At 47.7% G+C, this 22,460-nt stretch overlaps 1 long non-coding RNA gene across 1 annotated transcript; it reads left to right on the plus strand.

Annotated features, from left to right (window-relative positions):
• Nucleotides 1-4,696: 4,696 nt before the first annotated feature.
• LOC102551107 (uncharacterized) lies at nucleotides 4,697-17,308 on the plus strand. Its single transcript, XR_010066167.1, has 2 exons — nucleotides 4,697-11,372; nucleotides 11,900-17,308. It is a non-coding gene; the product is annotated as an uncharacterized LOC102551107 (long non-coding RNA).
• Nucleotides 17,309-22,460: the final 5,152 nt, after the last annotated feature.

The following is a 22,460-nucleotide window of genomic DNA, read 5'->3' on the forward strand; positions in this document are numbered from 1 at the left end:
AAAAGGTGTTAACAGTTGCAGTTAACGTGTGAAGAAAAGTTTCTCAGAGGTTTCCTGGAGTGTGTGTGGAGATGGAGGGGAGAGAGTTTCAGAGGAGAGTGGCTGTCAGTCTGAGCAGATAGCCATGAAATGTCCAGTGAGGTGGACATGAGATATTTTGGGGCTGCAGGGAGGAATGGGATTGAAAGAAATCTAGTTTGGAGTTGGGGGACCGTGGTTATTGGAATATGACCGGGTTTCAACAACAAGAGCACGGGCCAAGCGAACTCATGAAGAGCAACATTAGCTTGGCTTCTCTAGGGTCTGACTGAAGTCGGAGTCTCTGAGGAGGCTGGGAAGGAACAGCCAGAGAGGTGGGAGGGGAAGCAGATGAACGTGGAATCATGGGGCCAAACAAAGAATGTGGCGAGGAGTTTCTGGCGAAGGGTCTGAGCACTGCTGAGCAGCCTTTCAAGAGGAGGCTGGAGGCGCATCCAGGATTTGGCAGCACTGCGCACAGCGAGAGCAGATTTGGCAGAGGATTGGCAGACGCGGGAGCCAGACGGAAGGGTACTGAGAAGTGAATGGGCCGTGGGAAAGTGGGGGCAGTGGATGCAGCAGCTCCTGACTGAAATGTGCCTGGGACAGGAGGGGACACCCCAGGTAGCGGGAGGAAATTCTGGGTCCGAGTGGATCCAAGCAGGTGTGGCTGTACTTGGCTCTGAGAGAATAGGGCACACGTGTCCAATCAGATGGAGATAGAACCACTGGTGGCAGAGGGTGTGGTGCAATGAAAGGAAGGTTGCAGGGGACTGAGGAGGACTAAGAACCCAGGTGGGAGCACAACTGGGAAGAGGGTATTTGCTTAAGGCAGAGGCTCATGGGGTCTGGCATGAGAGTGGATAGAGGGAAGTGGGCTACTGGCTCCAAATTCACCATGATAGCTATGTTCATGGTTGGCTGGAGTTTAGGTGGTAGGAACATCTAGAGATGGGAAATTACAGCATCTGGAGGGTACAAAATAGGATGGCAGGGCATGTGGGTGACTACTAGTCAGTGTTAATAATTTGGGAACCTCAACTAGAGAAGGTAGGGTTAGGCTTTCTCGGAAATGGGGCATAGGAGACATGGCTACATTTGCAAGAGGCTTATGCGGTGGGCATGGAGCTGAGCGGAGAGACCTGGAGCCAGGAGGTTTAGTGTGAGGGTGGAGTAGCTAGCTGAGGAGGCACCCTGGGAGGAGAGGAGGTTTGGTGCATGCAGCTAGTTCCTGGGGGTCCTGGTAAAGTGAAAGAAGAGACTGTGGGGAGTTGAAGGGGCTTGTGGAGGGAAGGAGAGAGAGTACTAGGCCAGGGAGTGATGACCATTTTCTTGAGCATTGCTGCCAGCCAAGCTGAAGATTGAGCCTTGAGGGACTAGGAGAATCTGGACCAGAGTCTCCTGAACTCTGGGACACCTACAGAAGGCCAGGAACCTCAAGAGGTGGCACTCACCATGGGAGGGACAGCAAAGAGAGAGAGGGCCAGGATGGAGAGGACCTGGGGGAGCTGCAATTGCTCTAGAAGCCTGTGTCTTGGACTCCTGTATGCTACCTGTGATGGCTTTACCCTGTAGCTTCAGGGGCTACAGCCCTAGAGCCCATAACAGTAGACTGTGATTTTGGAACGTAATGAGGAACAGCAGGGTTGGATTTAGTTTTTCAGTCTGCTCTGGTTGGCTCACTCATGTGTGTGAACCTCTTCCTGTGACCAGTGCTCTTTCTGGCTGGCTCTCAAGCTTACGCTCATCTCCGCTCTTCATTCTTCCCTCTAGGAGGCTCCAGCTCCTGGATTCAGGGCAATGAAACCAGAATAGCAACTGTGCTGCTCTATGATACAAATATCTGGGTCCTGGAGCTGCCAGAGGTGGCTGGAGCCTTTCTGCATGCAGCCAGCCAGCATCTTTCTAGTTAGAATTTTCCTCTGCCCCCACTTTCTCTTTCCTGCCCTCTCTTCCCCTCAGGGTCATTCTAACCCAGGTTACATGATGAGAATGTGTGACATTCTCCCTGCCCCTCTGTGGGGAGTAGTAGGTGGGCGACATAGGTATTCACAGACTCTTTGGGGGCTCTGGCTTCCCTGCAGCAAGTAGGTGGGTCCGTGAGTCTCCCTCCCTCAGAGGTATTGCATAAGCAGCCGCAGCCCTGAGTACATTCCCATGGTTACCAGGCTGGGAAAGGCTGGCCGAGATGGCATCGCCATGGCACCGGCGTGGTCCACAGCTCTGCTGGGCGTGGCTCTGGTATGCGTAGCTCTGGGCTCTTGCTGGACAGATGGCCTTCACAGAGGCCCTCCCAGACATCCAGTGGCCTTGGATATCATGATGTGAGGTAAGCAGACAGGAGTAGTCTGGGTGGAGTACGAGGGCTTCTCACGTCCTCCAGCTCCTCACTGAAGGCCTTCAGCCGCTCAGCCAGCAGCCTTGCAATGTGGTAGCCTCTGAAGCCAGCTTTCCCATATAAAGGGCTCAGCACAGAAAAGATGGGCCAAGCCATAGCTCAGCCTGTTGCCCATGCCCCCTTGGAGTCCCCTTACTCAAGCCCATAGGAATGGGGAGCCTGGACTCCATAACCATCTGTGTTTGGCCACCCTCAAGCAGGATGTGCCCAGGGATTCCACAGAGTCAGGAATAAGATCTTCAGACCTAGCCCTGTCTGGAGGACACAGGAGGATGAACAAACACATTTGAGATGGGTGGCTGAGCTGTCAGTGCAGCTGTGGGGATGGCTTTTGAGAGGAGAAATCTGGGGAAGGGGGCTGGCAAAGAGGCAGAGGTAAAATTCTGTGTGTCTCCCAATGATCAACTGCATATGACGTGGCTCAAAGCTAGGCTCTGTGGTGCTGCAGCCCAGGAAACTACACGTGGAAGGCAGCTGGTGGAGAGCAAAGATGCTGTGAGGGACCCAGGAAAGCTCAGTAGAGAGACCTCCCATAGGGCACACCACCAAGTAGTTCCCTGAAGTTCAAGTTTTCATCTGTGATTGTCCTATAAGATGTCCCACAAAAGGTCACCGCTCTTCCAGCCAATCAATCAGGATCGTCCAAATAATTCTAACCAGGATGTCCTAACCCACTTTCTTGTCAGTTTTTCATGTTGCACCAGGCTCCATGCAGACCCTAAACTGAGACTCTCTTGTCCTTTACGGCCCATGTAATAGGGACAAACTAGACCTTGTCGCCTCCCTGATGTGACATATCTTTTTTAAAAGTAGGAGACCTGGAACAAAAAAGTAGTGTCCTCTCATTTGCCTGGACGCTATGTGTCAAGCTACTCAAACGTTTCAGAATGGCTGTGAATGTGTAGTAAGCGTTGACTTTGGGTCTAGACAGCCAGGAGTTCACCTATACAGTGAGGATCTGATATATTATTGAAGTGCTCCATTTATATGGCCTGTCTTCCCTCTTCACTTACGGCTATATCCACAGATGGAGAGGGTCATAGTCATGATCTCTAGCAGATGTCTGTCTTAAACTGTTTTGTGTTGCTATGACAAAATACTTGAAGTGGAGTAATTCGTAAAAGCCAGGCATGTAATTAGCTCTCAGTTCTAGGAGTCCAAGAGCATGGGGACAACATCTCAGATTCGGTGAGGACCTCAGGTTCCTCAACACAGGTGGATACATCACACCGGAAACATACGTGGAAGGCTGTGTGTGTGGAGATATCACAGGACAAGGCAGAAAGGGGAGGGAGTCTGTATATCAGGAATAGCTTTGTAACAACCCATTCTCATAAGAATCAACTCATTCCCCAATGTCAGCATTAGTTCCTTCCAAGTGTAGTTCTGACTTAATTTCATGCCATGTGGTTCCACTTCTTAAAGCCTCCCCAACTCTAACACCGCCACCCTGGGCTCTTCCAGCACATGTTCTTTCTGGGACACAGTCGAGACATGGAAGCACCGACAATGTCCAACGACACACGGGCATGAGCATGCAGGGTGCGTATGGGGAAAAGGATAGGACATTGCTTTCTAGTGCTAGCCTGGAAAGGCCAAGGGAGAGAGAAAATATTCTGGCAGGAAGTGGGAGTCCATAAGAAGCTCTTGTCCCACAGTGTCCCTTATCTGTGCTATCCCTGTCCTTGCTGTCATTTGCTATGGGGATGGGGGACGGCATGTCACATATGTACATGGCAAAGAGAGGTCTCTCTGATAGGATGAACATGGTGCAGGCTGTGTACACACAGCTTGGCTGAGGACCCCTGGGGTCCTGGTCCTGAATAAGGGGGATGTTCACTCGAGTGTGTATGTATATGTGAGTGTGCATGCATGAGTGTGTGCGTGTAGGAGTGTGCATGTGAGAGTGTGCAAATGTTTGTGAGTGCACACACATGAGAGGGAGCATGTGTCCCTGAGGGCGAGGCACGTGTGTGAGCATGTGCCTGGCCCTGCCCCGATGAGGCCTGCTGGCTTGCTAGCAGCTGGAGTGCTTGCTATACTGACAGGGCCTGTAATCACGGGAAATTACCCAGCCCAGAACTAAAATTAAGGCTGAGGCTGCTACCACAAGACCTGCTTACAGAGCAGGCTCCAGGAAGAAGGTGGGGGGTGGGTGGGGGGGAGTCTCTGCTGGAAATCGGGACTTCTGGGGCGGACAAAGCTTGGCTGAGAGGTATGGAAGGGAGAAAGCTCAGCTCTTATTTGATCCACAGTGCCAGTGCCAGGGGCCATGTTGGTTACTTGCAGGCTGCCTTTTATTTCTCTTCCTCACAGCTTGGCTCTCCTCTCTACTTCTTAGAAGGTAGGACATGGTCCTCTTTGCCCCTGAGAGGAGAGACTGAGCCTGAGAACTTGTCATTGAAGCTCTCAAAGGACAGGGCTGCATGACAGCAGCAGGATGGTACCTGGACAGGGAGAAGCAAGATCTCTGGACCCTGTGTGGCTGATGAGTGTGAGTCCTCAAGGGTTTCTCTGGCCTTTGATACTTGGTGACTGGGTGAAAGCACACCAGGAAGAAACCCAAAGCAATCCTCCCGGTTTTTTCACTCCCCGAGATCTGGAGTGTAACTCTATGGGAGCTCACACAGCTCTCCAGGAAGCTCAGTGAAACAAGCACCAGTCTTCTCATCCCTGCTCTTAGGCCTGGACCCTTTGGTTTTTTGGGCTCAGGGGTCTCCATGTTTCCATAGGGAATCTGGGACAAGGCTTTCCAGACACGACTAGCATCTTGGGTCTCTGCAAAGACCTCTCTGTGATCCTGTGAGTGAATCTTCTCTCAAGCCAGTGAGTATATTGTTCTTGGATTATGGATGGGGTCTGCAAGGGGCTCCAGGGCAGGGTGGATGGTTAGACACTTTGCTCCTTCCCACCTGACCCCAGGAGAACCTAGATCATTAGTGTGGAGGCTACAGAGAGAAAAAATGCTAGCCCAAGGCCCCATATGGCATTTGCTGGCACACAACCTTCTGGCCTGCAGCCAAAGAGTGGCTGCATCTGACTGAGCAGTGAAAAACGATCCAAGTGCCAGGCGCTGTTCTAGGACTCAAATGTGTGCATGCACACCATTGAAAGAGCCTGCCGAGCAGTTACCACCAGCTCCACATCACAGGTGAGGAAAGAAGCAGCTAGCTCCATGGTTTGGGCACAGCTGAGTGACCCTTCTACCTGTAGGCTGGCAGCAAAGTGTACAATCTACTCTCTGAATATGTCTGAATATGTCCAATGTAGAAGCTCATCCTGTATAGCCCCTGAAGATGCTCAGCCGAAATAGATCTCCCTTTTCAGAGGTCCCGGAGCAACAGCCTAAGTTGAGCTCTTATGCTGGACAGTGCTACCTGGGTCTGCTTGCTTGGTCCCATGATGCCCCTTTGAAGACTTGGAAAAGACAATCACAAGGCAATACATGTATACTCCCAATCGTGGTGAGCTGCCATGTGGGTGCTGGGAACTAAACCTAACCTAGCTCTCTTGCAAGAGTAGCAAGTGCTGTTAACCACCCAGCTATCTCTAGGGCCCCTTGTTCCACTTTTTAAGCTTCATAGCGTTTGGAAATATTCAGCCTATTTCATAGATGAGACGATGAGATTTGGAGAACTTACTCTGCTTTAAAAGCTCCATTTTAGCTTCCGGGGCCAGCTCTGGGTCACCAGCTCTTTCTGTTCTATAGCTCCGAGCTCTTGATATCTGAGTACAAACAGGTGTGGGCCTATCCCTTAGCACCTCACCTCACTGGCCATCTCCCTCTTTCCCCCTGAACTATATATGGCTCCTGTCAAGTTCCCTTGGGATACCTTCCCGGAAGCACTGACGGATTCTGTTGGTCTGGAGAAAAGCAGTAGTTTCCTCTTGTGATCTGGAGGCTTGTAGGAAGTGAGCCAGGCTGAGGGAGGCCAGCCTGGCTCCATTGGGGTCTGTTGAGCAACCCATGGGTCCAGACTCACATCCCTAGGACGTTGCTAGTCTCTTCCTTTGCTCTCAATCCACAGGTGGGTGGACACTACCTTTCTGGGGGCTGACATATCATAGGAACTCATACTTCCTCAGAGTGGCTCAGACCCCAGCATTAACTGCTCCTTAGGCCTGCCTCCTCCTCCCATTGGCCCACATCCCTGGTTCATGTTCAAGGCTAATTCTTGGCCTCTTCTTCCTCGGTAGGGTCCAAGTGAGGGGTGGAGTCACTAATACAACAGCTAGTCAACTCCCCAGCCCACGGCCTACTCTTCCTATTGCTTATGCCATGCAATCTCTATCATTTATCAAGCTTTCCTGGGGCTCCTCCCTTCATTCAAAGCAAAACATTGAGCACCCAGAAGGCCTGTGTGCCTTGCCTTTCAGGACCATCTCTTGCTTTTCCTTCATTGACTTAGTTCCGGCATGCAGGTCTATTTACTGTTCCTGACCCAGCGTCCTTACACTTGCCATTTTGTCAGATGTCTGTCTGGGTTACTCCTTCACCTCAGCGAGCTCTCCTGAGCAGATGGCTCCTCCACCTAGAATGACGCCACTTCCTCTCTTTGCAGTTTTCTGCGTGCCCCCTATTAGTTTTCCATTGTTTCACTGCATTAGAATATGTGTTCCATAAAGGCGGAAGTCTTTGTTTAGTGTATTCAGTAGCACCTGCAGCAAGGCGGGCGCTAGAGAAATAAGACTGTACCAGCCAGAGACATGGGTCATCTATATGTGCTCTGCAGGCAAGACTAGGTGGGATCTCACCTACTGGCTGTGGTGATTTTTAATTAATTTGTACCATGTCTTACACATTATAAATGCCAAATAAATCACTATTATAAGGAAGAAACGACATTTTGTGATGTGAAAAAAAGAAAATGCTTAGAAATAAAATCAGATAAAAGTAGGTATAAAGAGTTGGAACTCTGATTTTCCCCATAACTTCCTAAAACTTCTTTTATAAATTCTAAATTGAGCCCAAGATCTGCCCATCTGTTTCTGAGGCTCTTTTTTGCCAGTGGCCTTTCCCTGTATGGAATCCTGCTTTGGTACAGGACCTGGCTCCCCACTGATTGCTGTAAACCTTCATGAAGCATCCTGGTCCAGGCTTTGTAAGGACGACTGCTCACACAGACGTGCCAGGCAGAGGGTATCTGCCCTTCCCTCCCACACCTCACAGCCTAAGGGGTCAAGGGCATAGACTGCAGTGGTCTGTGCCTGGCTGGGGTGCCCTTCCTGTGGGACCACAGGAACAGTTTTAGTTTTTCAGGACTCAGAAATCGAGCCGGTGATTAGGCAGCGAGAGCAGTTGGGCTGTGGCCACACAGGAGATCTGCATCCAGGCAGGGGCTGAGAGCAGAGCCCTTGCCTCCCAGCCTGAGGTCCTTCAACATGCTCTTTGGAGCTCCTGCAGGCAGCCTGGGTTCCCCTAGAGAGTGCCATGGCCTTGACCCTGTGAAGCCTACAGGGCGGTTCAGCACCCCTGGGGCCATGGAACTCAGGGTTGCTGAGGCCTGCAGGGCTGGCTGGAGGCGTGGGAGTCAGGGCAAAGCCAGTTCTCACTGCGGCCCTCTCTCCATCTGAGCTCCCTTCTCTCTTGCAACCTTTATGGGATCTGAACTCCCATGCTCCCCCTTGCCCTTTGAGATGGAGAGTCCTTTCGAATGTCTTTGGGGAGAACACTGCTTACCTTCTTGGGACAGAATCTCCCAAGGCTCAAGAGAAACCTGATCACCAGAGCTAGAGGGGCTGTTGATGCCTTGTTGTCCTACTGGAGACAAGGAACTAAGAGCATCCAAGGGAAGGGTCTCAATTAGTGTTCAGGGCAACCAGGGAACCAGAGTCACGGCAGATGTGCCTCAAACTCCAGGGTTATTTGCTGTCTCTGGCTGGTGTCTGGACATCTACCTCACATACTTGGTAACAGTACACTTACTGGGTCAGTTCATTAGTATTGAGAGCTTCCTGTCTGCCCTTGTTCTCCTGACCCAGATTCAAGGGTCAAGTCCACAGCCATAGACCCCTTCCTGTTTTCTCAGTTGGTGCCTTGAGGGACCCCTACTAGCTGGGTCACAGAAGGGACTGCACATCTCCACAGCACACAAAAGGTCAGAGACAATGCTTGCTCATCCTTCTCTCTCATGTATTCATTTTTTTTCCGTTGAGCCTCTGCTATGCCGTGTGCCAGAAACTGCTCCAGTGACCAAAACACACTGATGAAAACAAATAATGCTGGACCCCAAGGATTTCATTGGCCTTGTTTTTGACTCGTTCTCGCCCACAGCATAGTCTCTTGCAGCTGTGAGGCCCACAGCCAAAAGAGCAATTGATCAAGGCAATAAGGAGACATCGGAAGCACAAGTTGGGGCAAGAATGGGTTAAGTTCCAGCCATACTTTTCTCCACCCAGAAATTACAGGGGTTCCCTTTGACTCTTGCAGGACTAGAGGCAGAGGAGTCTGTGGGGACATTAGAACATCTGGTAGCCAGGCCAGGGCAGGGAGCAAGAAGCACAAATAGACCCAGGTATCTTCCTGGTCTGAAGTCCCTGCCTTCAGGTCCTGTTGGTCTGGTCTACCCATCCCCGCCAAGCCATTGCCCCCAGACCACCACAAGGCCTTGATTCCATCTCCTGCCCTTGCCTCTCGGCCTGACCCTGCTTATCAAATTGCAGAGCCCGTTTGGGAGTTAGCTCTCCACAGAAACCCAGGCTGAGGCAAGGGTCTGAGATGAGAGGTTCAGATGTGGGAGGAGGATACAGCTGGGCTGGATGAAGACTTCTGGCAGGAGAGGAGCTCAGCTCTGGGGAGGTGCCAGAGGAGGTGGGTAGAGGTGAGATAGCAGAGCAGTGAGCTCATTGTATAGGGCAGGAAATGAAGTGGCTATAACCTGAGGACCGGAGGTACCACAGGCTCCTGAGTTCTTCCCCAAATCCCTACCTTGAGCTTTCAAACCCCACTGTTCAGAACATGCTCGTTTGGATATAGAACAGTTTGCTTGTGTTTTTGGCAGTGCTGAATGGAGGTGGAGCTTGAGAGCTCACACAAGTTAGGCACATGCTCTAGCTGAGCTATACCTGAACATTAACCAGAACTTTAAAGACGTAATTAAGGTAAAACGATATCCCCGGGGAGGCTCTAAGCCAATGTGCTGGTGTCCTAATGAGAAGAGGTGATTGAGGCAGAGAAAAAGAAAAAGGTCATATGAAAAAGGAAACACACCCACAAGCCAAGGAGTGAGGTTTCAGAGCACAGCCTACCAAGGCAATGGTTTTGGACTCCCAGCCAGCTAGAACTATGAGGAAACACATTTCTGTTGTGGAAGTATTCTAACCAGGGTGTTTGTTACAGTGGCCCCAGCTAAGTCATCTAGGAGTCAGGCTCTTTGATTATGATCCTCTTCCCTGTCCCAGGCATGCATGCCTGTGGACCACGAGGAGAGCCATTATCCAAGGACTCTGCTGGGAAAAGACAAATGCTAGGGCCAGAGTCCTGGTTTATTATTTCCATGTGTTTGAGTTCAATGGAGCCTCTTGTGTCTATGAGGCACGTCCAGAAGAGAAGGTGACATTCATTATATGAAAACCAGGCCAGCCTTTGAAGGGAATGGGTGAGTTGCCTTTGCTTTCAATAATGCAGGAGAAAAGCAGATGTGACAGTGCCAGTACAAGAAGATGGATCAGCCATGGCCCAGCCGCTGTCTTCTTCATGGCACTTCAAGGAGGGAGGTGACCGTTTTACTCCTTGAGCCATCAGAAAGCCTATGAGGAAGAATTCATAAACACACAGCTCCTGACTGGGAGGCATCATTCATGAGACTCCTGGATGTAGCAGGTGCTGAAGGGAGAAACTGACTGTCCATGGAATAATTATAAGGATAGCTCACCTTTTCCTTCTCCAGACACTACAGACTCCGTGTTCTAAACAGTGTAGTGTTGTCATCTTCTTCAAGCCTCAGCAAAGCCCAACGATGCAACGCTGTTTCTTCCCTTGCTTTATTTTATGAGAAATGTGAGGCACAGGGATTCAGTGACGAGGCCTATAACAGATGCTAAGAAGTACGAGCGATACAGTCAGGCGTGAGGGGAATGTGAAGAGGGAAGGTCCCCTGGGAGGAGGTTAGGGAGCAGCCCTCTGGGCCACCCTTCCAAAGTCTTGCCCTCAAGAGGGACTTTAGGACATTCACTAGACAGTCAGAGAAGAATGACTGACTCTTGTTTGGGAACAGGGAGCAATCAGGACAAGGAAGACAAGCTGTACTGAGACTACTGGCTACAGAGATAAGTAAAAAACGTCAGATGGATAAAGTGTGAACGATGACACACAGCTAGCTACCTCAGGTACAGGGAGACAGAGCTCGAAGCGTGCAGATTTGTTAAACACCCACGCCTCCCTGAACAGTACTGTGGTAAGGGCTCTGTTTTATCTTGTGTTTACTTATTTTTTATACAACATCCACAATGCTCACAGTTGTTTTTTTTTTAGAAATGTTTTATTATTTTACTTATTCACTTTACAACCTGCTCTCTGCCCCTTCCCAGTCATCCCCTCTCACAGTACCCCCCCATTCCCTGCCCTTCTCCTCTGAGTGGGTGGGGGTCCCCCTGGGTATCTCCTCACCCTGGCTCATCAAATATCTGTGAGGTTAGGCTCATCCTCTCCCACTGAGGCCAGACAAGACATCCTAGCTAGAAGAACATACTTCACATGCAGGCAACAGCATACTTAGTTTCTTATTTTTGTTCCTCTATAGAGTACAGACAGTGGAAAGAACTATGGGCTATAGTTGGCTGCCTTTCTGTGCACAATGTGACTTGCTGTGTCACCTTGAAGCCAAGCAAGTACCTCTAGGACACCATGAAGCAACGTGAATTACAGTGGTCCCTGTGATGCCCACGAGGAGATTTTAGTATAGTGACTCCCGTGACACCCCTAAAGTCATTAGAGCACAGTGGCCCCATGTGCGTGGTAAGTATTCAGAAAAAAGTGTTATCCATTCTGGTCATGCACAGATTTGTTTTTCTGGTAAGCACCATAATTAATTGCTTGGCACTTATTTTACATTGGGTAATATAAGAATTCCAGAGATGTTAGTATTTTAAATGCGCATGGGTTATACATGGATACTACGCCATTTTGTGTTAGGAACTCGACTGTCTCAGGATTTTGGTACCCGAGCGGTATCTCAGAGTAAGAATACATGGCCTCTGAGGCATGAGTGGCTTCATGGCTGAAACATCCCCTTTATTCATCATGTTGCTTTTGTGATAAAAAGTGCAATCCCAGTGTGGCACCTGCTTTGTTTCCTTTGCTCTTCACCAACTGATTTTGGGAATCAGAGAGTTGTGTTCAGTCTTATCTAATACTATTTCTTTGGAGGCCATTTTACTTCCTGGGATGGTACTTGGGATGGTGATTCAGGATCGACAGTTGATCCTTGGGCCTTCCAGATGTGGGGGTTGAAGGGTTATGACTAATGTTTTCTGGTTCTCCAGATGGCTTCTATCAGCTTGAGCAAACTTGGACTATTTCTGGAAGACTTGGGTAAGAGGAGGACTTGGTGTCATTTAGTAGGTGAATGGATAAGACCCAGTTGGCTGTGGAGTTTTCCGTCTGGAGTCTCAAAGAGAAAGGGTGAGGATGTGTGTGTCTTCATGGGGTGAAGCAAGCTAGGCTGCTTCCCACGGCTGATGGGAGGCCTGACACCCATGTTTCCACAGCTGTAAGAAGGATGTGCTCTAGTTTTTAGCCAAGGCCCTGGGTTTGCAATCAGGCCTGGAACAGTGGCCATAGAAAAGGCAATCAGAAGCAATGAGCTGTGTGCCCCCGTTTTTTTTTTTTTCTGGATGAACACTCCATTTAATAAGCCCAAGAAAAAAACCCCGGAAACTGGAAAGATAAAGAAAGGGCCATTAGCTGTCCGTGCTCACCACAAATGTGATGTCTTTTTTGTAATCACAGGAACTGTCACCTGAGAACATATGTTTCTGTCTCCTGATGCATTCTCCAGGGAGGGAGGCTGCTTCCAGGGGACACATCATGTAGTTACAGGGTGACCAGAAGAGAGGAGAAAGAGGAAGGTAATAGCAGTGGTCCTGGAGAAAGATGATGGCAGTCTAGGGAGGAAGGATGAATGTTAGGACCCCGTGAATGTCTATTTCTTAGCTGGGGATGTAACAGGTGATGGTACGAGGTACCAGAGAGGCAACCATGACCACAAATATATCCCCTTATCTGTTCAACTACAGAGGATTTTGGGAAAGGTTGCTTCTTTTGGCCTCTCATCTCTAGGGATGAGAAGAATCCAGCCCAACTCCTCCCATCCCAGACCCTCCCTACCCCCGCCAAGGAAGAGCCTGTCACAGGAGAAGGATAACACTCCCGTGTCCAAGTCTTCATTTCACTTGCAGCTCGGCACTAATCCAATTGCTGCCTCTAACCTAATTCTCCATTGTTGCTAGAGTCCTTTGCTTTGCTGATATTAAAACTCTTTTCATTTAATTGTGCACAAGATAGATCCTCCTTGGCCATCAGGTGGTAAATATAGAATAGCTGATGTGTAGCTCTAATTTCTTCCCTGGCAGGCCTCCTGCAGCTCTGAGTAATTGGGGACCACAATATTCTGAAAGGAAGGAGACAGGAAGGGAGAGCAGGAAGAGGCCTCTGCCTGACATTATCAGAAGGTCACAGGTAAAAGGCGTCTGCCCATGTCTATAGGGTCAGCTGCTTTTCCCCTGACTTTAGTATGTCACATGATGACTAGAACCCTTAGATGCACAAGAATCTAGAATTTCTGAAGCAAAGGTGATTACGGGATGTTGTTCCATTGTCCAGAATGTAAGGGACCATATTATCCTCCCCAAGAGTTGGGTAATAAGTCCCTCATTCTCATTCAAGGGTAGATACCCCTGGTCTCTGTGCAAGGTCACCAAAGAGCCACACAATATCATAGCTCTTTTATTCTCTAAGGCCCCAAGTGATGATGAACTGTAATCTTGTTTGGTAATCACAAGGTTTCCCAGCAAGTCAAGGAAAGGGGAGATATCAGTGCAGATGTCTTGATTTCCAGGTCGGGGAGAAAGTGTATGGAAGGTGGGACCACTGTGTGTTCCCATAGGTAGGGAGGGACAGTACAATGCAAGAGGCTCCAGGTGCCCTTAGCATGCTCCGAGTTCTTTCCCATTCACCCAGAAGAGTGGGGCTCCAGTGTCAATCACTGATCTAGTTTAGGATCACAGCCCCCTGTAGAGGAAGAAGGAAGCATCCTTGGATGAACCACTGGTCAACAGGCAGGGACCTGCTTGGTTGTGACTACAGCTTCCTGGATACTCGTGCCTTCCTGATTCCCCTAGGCTCTGGAAAATACAGCAATCTCCTCCGTTTTCTCAAGGAGAGTGACAGCTTTCTTTGGGTCAGTTGCTAACTCCCTGAGCTTCTAGGGTCATCCCGCAAGACCATGGGTGAACCTGGGTTTTTAGACTGTCCAGTTTCCCACCAGAAACTTCCCTGCACTGCAGTTCACTGGGTTCTCCTATCACCTCTGCCCTTTAAGAGCTGGTAAAAACATTTCTCCCAGGCTGGGTCCTAGGCTACCTTTGTTCTCTCCAGCTTCACAGTGAGATATGGATCTAGCATTTGATGAGGCTCCTTTTTCCTGAAAACCTAGGGATCCTTGAGGGCCCTTTCCTTAAGGGCCCTGTTACCTTCGAATCCTCAGGCAGGTTTTCCTAACCAGACTCCAGCACAGCACATCTCAGCAAGGATCTGCCTCTCCACTTCTCCACCTGTTGCTGACCCAGGACTCTCAGGACAAAAGGAGAAGACTCTCAGGGGTCAAGTAGCCATAAAACCCTCTCAACTATGGTCCTGAAGACACCAAGGTGCTTTCAAAGACTCTATCCTGGATTGGTCCCCACTGATGCATATCTCAGATTCTAGTGCCAAGCATTTTAGCTTGCAGGTGAATCACCCTCCTCGACTTTACATTTTCAGAACCAGGATCAGCTGGGCACATGATGGCTGGAAATACTGGCCCAGATGGTCTACTCACAAGTGTATCAGGGCCAGACTCATCATAGCTCTCAGATCCTTTCGACTCAGACAAGGAAAACTGAGGCCAGGGACCTAGTCTAGAAGGTATAGTCACTGAGCCTCCTGCATAACATCCTAAGGATCTTAAAATTTCAGATTCTGATCTAGGATCAGATTTCTGTTACTGCAGTAGAACACTGACGGACAGTTTACAAAAACAATGGTCAGAACCATAGGAATCTAACTCCATCTCCACCCTCTACCAGCTGGGTGACCTCTCACAAGTTGCCTAACCTCTCTGGCCATCCGTTTCCTGATCTAAAATATGAGGATTATAGTGGTATCTGTCTCCTGAGGTGGCCTGAGATGCTATAGAGATAGCGTTTCCAAAGCCCAGCACAGCATCTGGCAAGAGGCACATGATAATTAATTACCTCACACTTCCCCTCAAACCAGTGCAAACCATAATGAGCACTAGCGATTCCAGCAACCACCAAGCAAGCATTTAATTTATTGTCTTGGAAAACGGAAGGGCCCGTATCAAGGGACTCTTTGGATGGCGTTTGCAGAAAGAAGGAATGCACAGATATCTTTTCCTCCTCCACAGAGAACCAGGAAGGGGGGGGTGCAGATTCACTCTGTCCCTCTTCAAACTGTCTACAGGAAGCAGGGGAGGCACAAAGTTAGACCACCACTGGCTTCCCCCTGGGGGGCTTCCAAAAGTCAGGGATGCCTTGACTTCTGTATGCGTGAGTTTCTTGTTTTGTTTTTTTTTCCCTACTGATTTCTACTGCATAGGGGGAGCTTCTCAGGAAGCCTTGGCAGAGTGCTAAGCAAAGATGTGAGTTCTTCCCAGTGATGGGAATAGAGGGACCTCCCTTGCCTAGCACAAAACACTAAAGGAGCATCAGGAGCTCAGAACAGTAGCTCTCCTTGTTCATGGATCATCCTATGCTTCAAAATAAACTTACGTATTGGGCATAGCATAGTAAGAGAGAGACAAACAACTATGAATAAAAACCAGCCACAGCATACTTCAATAAAAGTTGCAAGACCATAGTCATTTTCTCTGTCAGTATGTCTTAATGTATTGGGCTCACATATTCTGTGATGCTGTGGGTGACATGATGTCCAGGTGCCAAGATGAAAAGAAGGGGATGGTCCTGGAGAGCCTGCTAGACTGTGAGGAGAGAGGGTTCTGGAAGGCAAACCATGTGATGCTACGAGAGTGGATCTGATAGCCAATATGGCTGTTCAGTGGCTAGTAGGCCAGTGGGAGTATACACACAGTGGACATGATAGACCAACGGATGGTCCCTGGTTCCTGGTTCCTGCTGGTGAGTGTGTATGGATCTTGCCAGTATTAATGTAATCACATTCCCCAGAATAAGTTGTTTAGTTCTGAAATTTTCCACTTAATATTTTAGATTGTGGTTGAATAGAAGTAACTGAAATCAAAGAAAGCTCAAGGGAGGGCTATTATAATATTTTATTAACATCGTGTATTAAAAGATTTAAAATTAGTTTTAAAAATCCATGAAAACCAAAGCATCAAACTTTTAAGCAGAAAGACGTCAATCTTGGATCTGTGGCCTCTGAAAGCAACTGCCTTCTGCCTAATGTGCCTGATCTTCAGGATTAACTCTTTTGAGGCCAGTGCTGCCTGTGGCTCTTAGAATCCAGACTTCTGAGAGCTCCACAGTAGCTCAGCTGTGAGAGGCTGGGATGCACCCATGCCCTCTGCTTTGAAGGATGAAAGGAGAGAAGGGCATTTAGCTGCAGAGAAGACTGGGATGCAATCTGGAAGGAAGTTACCTGCAAGTGAACAGGCGAGACTCTGCCAAGGGGCCCCAACATCTGCTTCCCTGCATCTATCTATGGGACTCTTACTGTGGCTCACTTTTGTACAGAAATGTAAGGAACTATGGATTGATGCTGTAAATGCTGTCATCGATGCTGTAAATGAAGCTATGCTGTCGTCGAGGACACGGTGAGCCAGTGTTTCCCACTCCAGACATCAGGAGTCCTCTCTGCTGGTGACCTTTGTGACTTCCAGGTCCAGTCCAGTCTTCTCAGTCATCTTCACAATCATCTAGTCTGAGAGGTCTTTCCCTCAAGCACACATTTGAGACCTGTGTGCTGAGCTGTGGTGTAGCCGCACAGTCTTGAATTTTCAACTAGCATCAGCACACATTCAAAGTTAAGTTGTACCAAAAGGCCAGAGTGAAGTGGGCATTGCAAATGGGTCCGTTTTCTCCAGGGCCAGTCTCACCTCTAGGCTGCGGTCACCCTTACTTCTTTTGGATCTTTCCTCCCTTATTTAGTTCCTCAGTACATAGTAGGTGTATGCATGGTTTCATCATTTATTTTTTGCTTTGTTCATTCATTCTTCCATTCATTTACCTTGTTATGGCAAATATGACTTAACTTCCTCATGTCCTTTCTGCCCCCTTTCCCTCCCTCTTCTCCACTAGCTATCTTGCCATTGAATAAAAGCAACTATTGAGTCCAGTTGTACCTTGGCGTTCATTCTCCTTTATCCAATGCTCGTTTTCCCTCAAATTAAATGTCCCCTTTCTTGTTGCCTGATGCCTTTTGTCTAGGACCCTTCCTTCCAAATCGTTAGTGTCTGTCTCCTTTCCTTCACATGTGTCTGCCTCATTCATGTCCTCTATTCTGGTTTGGAGCTGCAGTTTGCTGGGGTTGACACCCAGGCATGTCTTAGAGCACCGAGCCTCTTCATGCCACAGCCCCTTTCCTGCTCCCCTCCGTTAAGTTCTACATGCTCTGGATCTCTTTTCTTCCCCCTCCTTGGTTTGGGCCCTTGTTTCAGTGGCACACTGCCTTCCAGAGCACCTGAGGACAGAACACCCTGGCAGCAGCACTTGTAGATCTTGTCAGCCTGAAGATGTCTTATACTTGAATGGTGTTTCAGAGCACAGAACTGTGGGGTAGAAAACATTTATCCCTATATTTTCTTTTGTTTATTTGAACTTTTGACACAGGGTATCACATTGTAGCCCATGAGGGTCTTGTCTTCTGATCCTCCTGCCAAATGCTGGGAGTGAAGGGGCCATCATGGCTGGCTTCAAAGTGCTGGCATAGCTCTCCGTTAAGCCCAGAGTCATCTTGCTTTTGTGATTCCTGGGCCTGGACAGCTGTGAGGCCTCAGAAGATCCTCAAGTCTGGTTATATAGATTTGCGTTTGCAATCTCCTCTGCTCACTGTTCTGGGTGCTATTCTTTTCTTTTTTTTTATTACTCTTTTCTGTTTGTTTTGATTTTCAATAGTTCATCTCTGTTGTATTTACCTTCTTCAAAGTTTCCTTGTGTCTAGATGCAATGCACACACACACACACACACACACACACTCACACACACATGGGATGGAAAGAGGGAGAAAGAGAGAGAGAGAGTTCACCATTGCTGGGAGTATAAACTGGCTCAGCTAGTTTGGAAATCCATGTGGAGATTCCTCAAAAAGCTAGCAGTCATTAATACATTTACCATATATGTGGTGGCTTGAATAGATATGGCCCCCATAGACTCATGAGTTTGAATGCTTTGTCCACAGGGAGTGGCATTATCAGGAGGTGTGGTCTTATTGAAGGAAGTGTGTCACTCTGGGGGCGGGCTTTGATGTCTCCTATGCTCAAGCTCTGCCCAGTGTGGAACACAGGTTCCTTCTGCTGCCTGCAGATTATTATGTAGAAATCTGTACTCCTTCAGCACCGTGCCATGCTTTGCATCACGATGATAATGGACTGAACCTCTAAAGTTGTAAGCCAGTCCCAATGAAATGTTTTCCTTTATAATGTTTTGGTCATGCTGTCACTTCATAGCAATAAAACCCTGACTAAGACAATAACCATGCCTGGACATATGTTCCAAAGGACTCTAACCATCACAGAGATATGCGCTCATCCATGTTCTGCTTTGTTCACAATACCTAGGAAATGGAACAGTGGAGATGTCCATCAAATGTTGACCAGATAATAAAAATGTGACACCTATACATAAAGGGATTTTATTCAGTGGTAAAGAAAGTTGAAGATTGAAGGCAAATGAGTGAAACTATAAAAAATGGTGGATGGGGAAACTCAGACATAGAAAGACAAATACCAAATGTTCTATGTCATATGTGGATTCTAGTGTTGAATGTCTAGATTTCTGTGTTTCGCTTGGAGTACCTACAGAATCCAGGAAACTAGAAAGGGGCCCTTGGTAGTGGTAGGAGTTTTTTTTTCTTTCTTTTTTTTCGGAGCTGAGGACTGAACTCAGGGCCTTGCGCTTTCTAGGCAAGCGCTCTACCACTGAGCTAAATCCCCAACCCCAGTAGGAGTTTTTAATAGAGTGGGATAGTGAGACATAGGTGATATTAAAGGGGAAGGATGACAATGTGGACGGAGGTTTAAGAGGGGAGGAGAAGGTCAGGCAGTGGAAGGATAATTAAGACTACAGATGTTTGAAAAAAGTATATGGAAACCCACTGTTTTATTAGATTTTCAAATATATACACACACAGGTATATATAGATGGTTTAATTGGTATTATCCTTTATGTAAGAGCCAGTGGCTGGGGAGAACCAGGGTAAAGCAGTATCTTCTAAATATGACTAAACCACTGTACTCATGAACCAACCACAACTGTGGTTACCTGCATAACACTTGTACTAAATCAAACCAATGAACATTCCAACCTGGATGGGCCAAGAGGCATGGGCCCCACCCCTACATAAGGGGGTATTGATACTGACTGGATGCTAGGGGAGGAAGTGTCAGTTTTCTTTAACGGTGAACAGGTAGGTAGGTTGAACCCTGGTAGGTTGACCACATTCTAGTGGGTGTCCCCACATCTATGTGCATACTGCCACCCAGACTCAGAAGGTTATTATTATTTTAAGAGGACATAAAATTATAAACCAGAGGAGCTCTGAAGGAATGAGATGGCATAAGTCCAGTAGGAGTTAGGGGAGGAGTGTGTGTGTGTGTGTGTGTGTGTGTGTGTGTGTGTGTGTGTGTGTGTGTGGTATATAATTAGAATACTTTATGTTCATATGTACTTTTTTTTTTTTTTAGTTTTTTCCGGAGCTGGGGATCGAACCCAGGGCCTTGCGCCTGCTAGGCAAGCACTCTACCGCTGAGCTAAATCCCCAACCCTTCATATATACATTTTTAAAGAGAATTAATTAAACAATTATACTAAAAATAGGAGGCATGCCAGAGCAGGGCTCGTGTGCAAACCTGTACCACAGCCACTTGAAAGAATGGGACAGGAGGATCAAATGTTAAAGGTCAGCTCGCAATAGAGAGTTCAAGACCAGCTTAGGTGAGGGAAGGCTTACTTTGGCTCATGGTTTCAGAGGGGTCAGTACATGTTCACTTGGCTCCATTACTTCTGGAGTGTGGTGAGGCAACTCATCATGTGACGGCTTATAGCAGAGCAGAGCTGCTCACCTCACAATGGCCATGAAGGAGAGAGAATGAAAAAGACGAAGACGATGGTGATGTACAGCCCCCAGGGTCAAGCCCCTGAAACCTCACCACCTTCCACTATGTTGGCACTGGCTTCTTACTGTCAGCACTTCCTCACCGTACCATTTAATTATGAATCTATCCTGGGATCTATCAATGAGGGCAGAGTGCCTGTGTTCTAATCATTTCTGTAGAGCCACTCTTCTGACTGTTGCTGCACTCAAGCACATCTTCATCACCTGAGCTTAGGGAGGGCTATGCACACTCAACCACAGAGAATCAGTTTCTCCTATTGTACGTGCACGCATGTGCATGTGCATGTGCATGTGCATGTGCGTGTGCCTGTGCGTGTGCATGTGTTATTATTTATCCACAGCATTGTTTTGATCCCTTGCTTAGTTTGCTTTTCTTTTGTTTATTTCACAGTGTGTCTGGACCTCAGTCTGATGTTGCAGGATCACCTCAGATGTCTGATGGCTTTAGAACCTTTCATCATCTGCTTGAGAGTTTTGCTTCCTCTCTTTTCAGCTGACTCCTCTATGTCCTGAATCACAGACTCCCTATTCCTCGGTTTGTTTCTTTCTTTGGAGTAGCATTTGCCAGGAACTTTCCAAGAAACACAGAGGAGGAGATTTTGTGAGCTCTTAATGTCTGACTACATATATTTTCCCTCTTTTATTCCTTGTTTTACCTAGATGGTGAGTGGCTTGATTAGAGCCGGAATTCTAGGTTGCAAATGAGCTTCTCTGGAGCCTGAGAATGCTTCACTTAATCATGCTCGGGTTTCCAGTGTTGCTGTGGAAACATCTGATGCCATTTTAAGCCTTGTCCTGTGTACACGATCAATCAGTTCTTCCTCTTGTTTAAATTTTTTTTCTGTCCCTGATGTTCTGAATTTCATGCCTTCCCATGTCTTCAGTGATTTGTTCCATAATTCATGGGTGCTTTCAAAGCAGAAACTCACATCCGTGAATTCTAGAATTCTGTCTTCTCTTTGAAGGTACTGCTCCCTGTCTTCTCACTGCTCTCCCACTCTGAAACTGCTGCTAATGAGATATTATACTTTATGCTTTGAAGCCCCCATCTCATATTGCTTCTTACTTGTCATCTTGTACTATTTTCCAAAATATATTTCACATAACCTTTCTGATTTTTAACTGAAGGTTTACTTTAAGATGTAATATTTTTCTACTTATTTTCTAAGAATTTTGCTTATTCTCTGGGAATTCAGTTAAAAATAGCCTCCTGTTTTAAAAGAATGTTTCTCTAATAGTCTTTATTAAGTTTTTCAAGACATTAGCTTCACCTTCAGCTTTTCCACACTACCTATTTCTGTGTTTTCTAACTTGAGTCCCTTTATCTGAATCCTTCCTTGCTTCTCTCCTTGTTTCACATCCTTCACATTGGAGTCATCTCCAAGGTGTGAAGGATTCTGTAAAGGTCTATATCTCAGACAGAGGTACCGATCGTCTGAAAGAGTCTGCAGAGACACAGCTTGCCACATTTCAGCTGCTCTGGAGGCATTCAGGTGGTGTGGTGGTTCAAGTAAAAATGGCTCCCATTGGCTCTTGTATTTGAATGCTTGCTCTCCAGTTGATGGAACTATTTGGGAAGGATTAGGGGGTGTGATCTTGTTGGAAGAGGTGTGTTACTGTGAGCTTGAGGTTTCGAAAGTCCACACCATTCCTAGTTGGCACTGTCTGTCTGTCTGTCTGTCTGTCTGTCTGTCTGTCCGTCCCTCTCTCCCTCCTACCCTCAACCTCCTGCCTTGTGCTTTTGGAACAGTTGGAAGCTCTCAGCTACTGCTCTAGTGCCATGTATGCCTTCTGTCATGCTCCCCACCATCAGACAATGAATACTAGTCCTCTGGGGCTTTGACCAACTGCATGAACTAAATACTTTCTTTGGTAAGTTATCTTGAACATGGTGTTTTATCTGGCAACAGAAAGAAAATAAGACTGAGTGTCTGTTCCTTGAGGCCTTTCCTCTTAAACTGGCAAACCTTTCCTGAGGGAACTTTCCTCATGCCTCATGGGATTTGTAATCACCTGTATCCTCTGGTGCCTTTGTACCATCCCAGAGACACAACACACAGCATGTCTGGGCTGAGTTATCCTTAGGTAGGAAGGGGCTCTAGAGGTTGATGTGAGGCAGGTCTATGACTTTCTACAGGACATGTGCACTACCGACTCTATGTTCAGCCCCACTCTGCTTCTGGAAGCCTCTGGAAGCTCTGTGCCTTAAGCCTTAGAGAATCTGAGCAGATTCTGGCTTTCTAAATTTGCCATCCTCTCTCCCTAGACATTTAGCTTACTTTTTGGGTTCCGTCTTCCAGCTGTCTTTGTCCTTTTCTGGCTTCTTAGTAGAGATTCAAGGCTTGGGAAAGGAATATATAATCAAAAGTAGTCCACAGAAGTCATTCGAAGGCCATCTTGACAAGACTGTAGACTCTATGGTGACATCGGACATCTCCGAAGTCTGGTCCTTTCTCCAGATGCACTATGATCTCTGGGTTATGTTTATCTCTTCGCCCAGCTGCTCCCCTATCTTG

Source organism: Rattus norvegicus, chromosome 4 (genome assembly GCF_036323735.1).
Source record: "Rattus norvegicus strain BN/NHsdMcwi chromosome 4, GRCr8, whole genome shotgun sequence".
NCBI classification, from domain to species: Eukaryota; Metazoa; Chordata; class Mammalia; order Rodentia; family Muridae; genus Rattus; species Rattus norvegicus.